The sequence below is a fragment of the Lathamus discolor genome, chromosome 4 (genome assembly GCF_037157495.1).
Source record: "Lathamus discolor isolate bLatDis1 chromosome 4, bLatDis1.hap1, whole genome shotgun sequence".
In the NCBI taxonomy this organism is placed as follows: Eukaryota; Metazoa; Chordata; class Aves; order Psittaciformes; family Psittacidae; genus Lathamus; species Lathamus discolor.
In genome coordinates, this window is record NC_088887.1 from 34,716,085 (window position 1) to 34,722,448 (window position 6,364).

Consider the following 6,364-nt stretch of genomic DNA (forward strand, 5'->3'; position numbering starts at 1 on the left):
CTGTAAAGCAGATATACACATGAGCGAGATTTTTATCTGCCAAAGCTGAGCTCCAGCGAAAAAAAGAAAAAAAGAAAAAAAATCCACTTATATCCCAAAATCTCAGCTTATGACTGGAAAAGTGCATAGATGTTTGAAGAAATTCCACTCACTTTTAATAAAAGTGCCATGTTTGCTACAGTATTGCTGCATGTTAATCTTAACATCTTTGTTTGGAGACTACAGATAAGGCACAGTACACAGGTTTGGCATGATAAGTGTTTGGGGTTTGTTTATATTTCCAAATGCATATCAAGGAATTACATCAAGTACACCAAGAAGCTATGCTCATATGTTCAGTATTTTTCCAGCTTTATGTGTTTATTCAAAGAGAACTCTATGTATCTTCATACCCTTTAGTATAAAAAACATAAGTAGCATTGAAACATCCTTAAACTTTAGCTTAGGCTTTTCAGCTGAACCTTTTTGTAGAGCTATTTCTTCTCTGTTCTCCCATAAGGAATCAATGAGATTCAGTAATTTTCCTGTATGGATTCAGTTGCAGGAATTGGACCTCAAATTTCAGCTGAAGTAAAACATAAAATTGTCCCACGTCAGAAACAAAATACACCGTGGTGTCACCTTCTGTAGTTCTCTACTATGTCCATCTCTATGGCATGTCCTTGTCTTTAATCTACAGTAACTCTGTTGGTGGCCTTCAGAGCTTAACTTGATGTTGTCTATACATAGCCAATTCAGGTATTAAAACTAGGGAGGACACGGCAACAGGTAACAAATATGTTGTGCTGAAATGTGGTGTGCTGCTCTACCGGAGAAGTTTTAAACTCTTTCAGAGGACTCACGTTGCTTTTTGCAGTAGAAAACGATACCAGACCTGCCGTGGCAGGGGTTCAGTGCAGCTCCATTAGAAAGAATGGCGCTCTACTTACTCACAGACTTGAAGATCTGGGCATAAGCCAGCAGCTCGTTGATTACCCCTGTTAACACCTTTTCTTCTCAGAGAGGTCTGAGCCGGTCAGTGAGCAGTGCATTCCCACCCTCTTTCCCCCAAATCCTCCCTTCCTCCGGGCTGGTATCTGGGTTACCAAAGTGTTGGCCTCTCAGATCTCTAACGTGCTAAAAGCTTTTTTTCTTTTTTCTTTTTTTTAAATTAGGTTAATATTCCCCAAGGTTAACTCAGTTTGCTAACAAAGGTCAAAGGAGTAGGAGAGCTGGAGCAGTGGAAGCGGTGAGGTGGAGGTGGGGAGAGGGAGACTGCCTCCTCTTGGCAGAAGAAGCTGTTAGGTCTGTTCAGCTTGTCTTTTCTAGTAAACGACTGAGCTCATGGCCCTGTAAATCTCTTCCCAAAGAGTTGTCTGTGTGTATTCTTGTGTATTCATTATGTTTCTGCAGAGCAGGGTGCTCACTATTGATTTTACTAGTGGATCACAAGCAGCCTTTACAGGAGAGGTCTGGGCAGGGTTTAGTTTTTCAGGGTGGGTACGTGCCCTGGGAGCGGCAGGTGAGTTCTCTAGAAGAGAGACTTTCTCTTGCTGAGGAACCCAGAGTTCGCTGACCAGAATACCAGGTGTCTGGGAGCTTCAACATGGCTCAACCTAACACTGCTCATCTCCACACTTCAAATACCTTTCTCTCACTTAAAATTAACAGTTAAACGTTCGGTGAGCCACTTCCTCCTCCGTATTTGTGTGCATGGGGGGCAGAGGAAGGATGTTTGGATGTTTTCTTTTGTTTTTCACAGGAGTACAAGCAAATGTTTCTATAGATTTGTGCTAAGCATCTGCATTTCAGCATGTAAAATAAACTGATCTTTTAAGTATCTGGTGTCACCTACCATTGTAAATCCTACTACATGGTACCATTCTTGGTACATGGCTTCCTATGACACCTCCTTTATTCTTTAAGGTAGCTCTGCCTAGCCATCAGTCATAACTCCCTTTGTTTCTGCAGCACTTTGTCATAACAGTTCTTTTCCTACTCTGTTAATACTGAACATGTCCTTTGCTCCGTTGTCTTTCCTACTTCTGAAGTTTTTCCTGTGTTCTATGTCTATTCAAAACCCCAGGGGAGTCATTGGTCACTCCAAAAATAAGGTCACTCCAAACCCAACCTGCAGAGTTCTCACTGGAAGCATGCCATGATGACCTTGCCTTTGCCACTTTTGACTACAGCGCAAGACTTCCTTTTACCACACCAATAGGACTAGAATTAGAGGTATCTCAAGGGAAATTCAGTGCTAAAGCCCACAACTGGAAAAAAAACAAAAATAAAACCACCAAACAACCCACAAACATTCAGATGAGGAATTGGCTCCATTGGCTCACCCAACTCAACAGCTCTTTCATTTGCACAACTCAGCTTTAAGCACCAGGTGCCACCTTATGCCCTACAGTGGTGGAGTCCTCTATATGCATCTTTTTTTTTCACCTGTACTATGAGAGAGAGCTCTGTGGTTGACACTTAACGACATATGCTACAGTTACTAACTCAGCCATAAACTGATATCAAACCTGGGAGCTTAATTACTCATTTAATAACTAAGCTTAACCTAAATGTATGTTGACTTTGGAAGTACATTTGCATCAGCTGATATTACCAAGAATACACACACAGAAATTTACCTGCTGCGGGTATATTTGAAAAACAGGCAGATATCTTGAAAAATCGTTTGTTTGGGGTTTTTTTTTTCTAACTGTTGAGTGCCTGGGAAAGAGGAGCTTGTCCTTTGTTAAAGTATTAACTGAATGCGCTTGAAAAACTACAACTCCTTGAACCAATTGCCCTGTTATGGGGAACTAAGAGAGGGTCCCTGTGCCTGCAGATGAGAAAGGTGTGCCCCTGTGAACATTCACACTTCTTTTGCAGCCTGTCAGAAACTTTTTCGGGAGCTTTCAAGCCCTACACAGATGGAAAACCAGAAAATTGCCATGGCTCTTCTTGGTTCTCCCTTCCTCTCCCCCCGCCCTCCATCCCAGTTTAGCTTTCTTGTGTAAAGACAAAGAAAGTCACAGTTATGAAATTCTTTGCTTTCTCCCTGAGGGAATAAACTGTCAGAAATAATAAGTGGCCTTAACTTTCCTTTAGGTGCATGTCGTTTCAATAGGTTTCTTGTCTGTTACTGTAAAACAAGAGAGACTATAAATTCAAATACTGCTCTTTGTTGGATTTTTCTGGGTGTACCATGTAAATACAGCTGCGTTTTCCTACATCAGAATGGAACTGGACCTACAATTTTGACTGGCTATCCACATTCAAATAATGCTGCTGTTGTGGCACAGAAATTTAATGACAACTGACACAACTTGATTGTATGGCTTTTTCCTGATACTTGTGACTTTTTTTTTTTTTAACTGATCTGGTGATTTAGCTTTGTTTTGCACTTGTAACACAAAGCAGCCATAAATCCAGACTACTCAGCCAGTTAGACCAGGTTTATAGTTACTCTTGTGCCAGCAAACAGGCCTGAAACAACTACAATGCATCAGTGACTCTGGGGTTTGATGCAGACTGATCCTACTCTTCTTATGAAAAGGAATTACAGAAATATTACATTTTAAAATATTTTATTTAATATGAATTTTCAAAAGGAATATTGCTTAGTTCTTATGCAATTGGATTTAAATAATTAGTGAAAAACGTGTTTCAGTAGAAATTAGAATCATAGATATGTGGTTTTGCTGATGCCTGCAGAAAAATACTGGTTGAGAAAGTAAAAAGAAACAAATTGTAATAAATCTTAAATTAAGAGTTAATTCCTTTTTTCAATTAGAAACCAAAAGTGATGTTTTGGATCTGAATGTGAATCAAGTAACATTGATTTAGTGGAGCCAGATCTTCCCAAATGATCCTTTCGAACAGCTGAATTTTTTGAATACCTGCATGAGATAACCAGAGATAAATCCCATCTGAAAAGAATTGCCTTTTGTTTGTCTGAGTAGTAGAGTTAGGTTTTTTTCACTTTCAATCCTTGTTCAGCTCCAGATTTGCTGTATATCTTTGGGGAACTTTTTTCCATCTTCCTCCATTTCCTGCTCTGTTAAAGGGAATTACTGGTATGCATTATCAGGGGGAGTATAGCTATTTTCACATTTAACCAAATATTTGTAAAAGTGCTTAGACACTTGTTGATTAACCTGTTATAAAAGGGTAACAATAAAGTATCCTTTTTATATTTACCTGCAGCTGGGCGAGCTTTTATGGTCTGTTCCTGCAGCAGGTATAAGTACTTGATTTTTATCAACAATTGGACATTGTTTTAATTCCATGATAACCTGTGCAGATGAAGGCAGAAAACTGTAAATCACTGATGGGCTGCAAACAAAATACTGATCCAGTTCACTGGATCAGGCGAGCTATAAGCAAGTGACAATGCAGCTCAGTTTCACCTGTTTGTATTCTTCAGCGAGCCAGCAATTAACTCGGGGAAAAAAAAACGTATTTCATTTCAATTATGAGGAAGTGCTGTTTGCATATGCAAATGCAATATTTCAGTTTCTGTTATTGCACTTCTGAACAAATACTCCTACTGAGGGGACTTTGGCAGTTCTGTACCGTTCAGGAAGCTGTGCTATCCATAAAAGCAGCTAGATGTGTTGTCCATAACATTTCATGGGGAACGTTATGGTTGTGAGTAAGACAAGATTTTACATTTGATTCCAATATGTTCAGTTATTTTTCTTGACCTTTTTTTTATTCTTTATTTTAACTGGAGTGGTTCAGTGAAGCCCTGTTTGCAATATGAATGCATTTTGGAGTGTAGAAAAAAAATGGTGATTTCTGAAATAATTTCTGAACCACAGTTAGGACTACTCTACATCTTAGTATAGAAAGTATTAACCTGAAGTAGAACATCACACTTTTAGCACTCTTACTGCTTGCTACAATTTATTCCTCAATGACTAAAATCTGTTTGCATTTTTTCTTCTTACTTCATCTTTTTACTTCAGATCTGACTGTCTTCTTCTGTTTATTCTGGTTCTGTGGCTACATTAATTCCTCCAGAATTAATTTCTTCAAGAACTGTTTGCTTGCCTGCTGCCTATGTAAAGAAGTCTTGTTTTTGAAGGCACAAATAAAACAAAGCCAGAATGTTTCTTATCTTTAGAGAATGTGGCGTGAGAAAACAGATCCTTTCTGGTGAATAATGAGAAGATTGATGCTATAATTCTAGCTTGACTTGCCAACACTTTAGCATTAAGGAAGTACATTCTTGAATTTACTTGGTTTAACTGCTCATTTACCAAACTTTTTCTTATTAGTCCTATAGCTCCTTTAGGATCAAGTCCCAGCCACATTGAAATATGTCAAAGGTTCTGTGAAGTTAAAAGAAGATAGCTGGAAGTATTTTTTTCTCTGGCATTGATTTGACATAGGTCAGCAAACTCCTTTACAACCACCCAGTGAGTGATTTTCAAAAGGTAATTTGAACTCATCCTGAGGAAGGAGTACAAGCTAGCCAATACAAGTTTCTGCTGGTGATGGACCTCTTAAATACTTCTGTGGTAGCAACAGCAATAGTCCTCTAAACCAAATACCAGTTAGGGCTGGCATCTTCACTGCTGTTTTGTTTAAAGCTATTCAAAGTATAGGTACAATGAAAAACACTTAGATTGCATGTACACTGTAGAAAATGTCCTAGGGAAAATAATATTTCCATCAATATCCAAAGCTGACAAAGTCTATGCTTTAGCTCTTAACACTGTACCATTATTACTAATAGGCCAGTGGGGCCAGACTGTGGTGGGTTGACCATGGCTGGATGCCAGGTGCTCACCAAGCTGCTCTATCACTCCACTTCTCAGCAGGACAGTTGGGTAGAAAATAAGATGGAAAAAACTCATGGGTAAAGATAAAGGCAGTTTAATAAAGCAAAAGCAAAGGTCACACGCAGAAGCAAAGGGAAACAAATGACTTTTTATCTAGTTCCCAGCAACAGGCAATGTCTAACTACTTCCCAGGAAGCAGGGCTTCAGTACATGTAGCAGTTACTCCTGACGAAAAATGTCGTAAGAAATGAATGCTCCCCATTCCTCTCACTTTCTCTTAGCCTTTATTACTGAGCAGACATAATATGGTATGGAATATCCCTTTGGTCAGTTTGATCAGCTTTCCTGGCTATGCCCCAAGATCCTGCCCACCTCCAGCCTATGGGGGGGAAGGGATGTTAGAATGGCAGTGTTGATGCTGTGGGAGCACTGCTCAGCAGTAGCCAAAAAAACAGTGTGTTATCAATACCATTCTAGCTACCATACAAATGGGTTTTCCTTCTCCCATGAGAGGAGGAATCCACACCACCTTTGCCAGCCGCTTCCCCATGTGCACTGGGGGGACCTTATCTCCTCCCACAGTGTATAGGAGTTTTGTT